The following is a 2133-nucleotide window of genomic DNA, read 5'->3' as shown; positions in this document are numbered from 1 at the left end:
TGAAGCTGAAATAACTAACAGACCACTTGTATAATGTTGGGGATGCGGAGGCCCACATTATGTCAAAAACTCCCCACAACACAAGGGAACCGATCATATTTCGCAGATACAAGAAGCATCTACCATGGTAGAAGTGGCAAGAAGCATTCCTAAGATTAATGCTACCCTTGAAGATCATTAGGTAGAATTTCAGCCATGGTTGGCTAGTAAAAATCCTTGGCTATTACAAATAGCCACAGGAGAAAAAAGAAGAGTTTTGACCAAAGTTAGTAATTTCCCTCTAGTATTAGCTAATCAGCCTATCGTAGCAGATCTGAATGTGTTACCTGATCCAAATTGGATCCTAGAACACTCTCTAAGTTTTCATGAACTCTTCAAATTATGCCAAAGGCTACAAATCTTGTGAAGATCAAGCTTATCAGAGGTATCCTCATAACAGTTGCAATTTTTGTTCAGCACAGAGCAATGAGGACCATCGGTCAAGTGCGCAGACTGTCGACCCATGGTAACACGCGCTATCGCAAATTAGCAAATCCAGAGGTCATTTCAAGAAACGGGGGTCATTTCCGATATGTGATTAGCGATAAGTCACTAATCGCATATCGCAGGGCAAACCCCTCAAAGAAGGAAAGGTCGCAAGCACCTGGACCCGAAATATCATAAAATGCAATGGATATCATTCTGATTCCGTCAGAAGCAAGGTCCCACAAAAACCGGCAGGATATCAGAAGGGCTTCGAGCGGTAAGTGGTTTCAACCGAGTCCTGCCTGATGCCATACAATGGTTGCCACGCGTCCAGTGGAAGAGAGAGAAAACCACTCACATCGGATGGGTAAACATCATGTTGCTTATCTGCCCAATATGGACGAAGACCGTAGGATTTGGAGGCCCCAAATCAACGACGGAGACGCGTTCCAATGGATGATCAGATTTGACAAGGTTAACAGGCAGAGTTGTATAGGATTTGGAGTCCGATATGGACGATGCGTTGGTAGAAGGTCGTGCTTTGTGGGAATTCTTGGAGTTAATGAAAAAAAAGGTCGTTTCAAATATGTCCAAGAGAACTGACACTCATTCGTTATGAAATAGGTGGCCACCTCCCTGTGAGGTGTTATGCAGTGACTGATTACACAAGATAGAGGGATTCAAACAGATAGAGGCAGGGGAACCGGAAAGCTGGGAAGTGGAAATGAACAGTCAAAAAGTAGATTGGATTTAAAGCCACAAGATGATAGAGAAAGTAGCAAGCAGAAGAAGCAGTAAGCGAAGAGCAGTAGGCAGTAAGCCGAAAGCAAAGAGAAGAAGCTGAGCTGACCTACAGAAGAAAAGGTAGCATCAAGCCAAAGTTAAGACAGAGACAGAGAGAGTCAGAGAGTCTGTGCACTCTAAAGAAGGCTTGAGAGGTTCAAGCACACTCCTTTGTAATGCCTGTCATGTATGAGTCTCAGATTGGGCTCATACTACTGTGACCAATAGAGGTCAAGAGTTTAGTGAGGAGAGTCTGTGTACTCCAGAGACTTGGGGAATCCAAGTACAGTCTTACTGATTTGTATCTACTAAGTGAGACTCAAATTGAGCTCATTGTTGTAAAAACTCTGCTTTGAAAACATAATAGAGAGGCCACCACTGAAGGCTGGACCGGGAGACATAGCCCAGGAGTATTGGGTGAACTCCTTATTAAACTTGTTGTGTTTATATGTTTGCCTGTTATGTTTTCTTTAACTGCTTTATTGCCTATGTATTTCACAATCTTATCGATCCGTTGCATAAAATAACATGAGTCTGTAATACCTTATTAATTGTCTTAGATCAATTCTAGATCAAGTGGTATCAGAGCTCTAGGTTGCTAAGGTTAGACAAGCGTGTACTGGATTCTTTTTTTGTTGAATGCTAACTAGGACAAAGGTTAAATTAGGAGAAGAAGAGTTGGTTGAAGCTAACCCAGAAATTGGAAGAGTTTATCCTAAGAGGAAGATGTCAAAAGAAAGTCCCTTGGAATCAAACTCCCAGTTCATGGATAGTTTCATGACCATGAGATCCATGGTAGAAGAAATGTATAGAGAATTTAAGATAGGTGGAGGTGAAGAGTCATCAACCTCCAAACAAGATAAAGGAGTAAAAGAACCTCTTCTA

Source organism: Pinus tabuliformis, chromosome 4_1 (genome assembly GCF_031772625.1).
Source record: "Pinus tabuliformis cultivar Carrire ecotype Pingquan chromosome 4_1, CPIR1, whole genome shotgun sequence".
NCBI classification, from domain to species: domain Eukaryota; kingdom Viridiplantae; phylum Streptophyta; class Pinopsida; order Pinales; family Pinaceae; genus Pinus; species Pinus tabuliformis.
The sequence above is the reverse complement of the archived record's forward strand: the minus strand, read 5'-3'. Positions refer to the sequence as shown.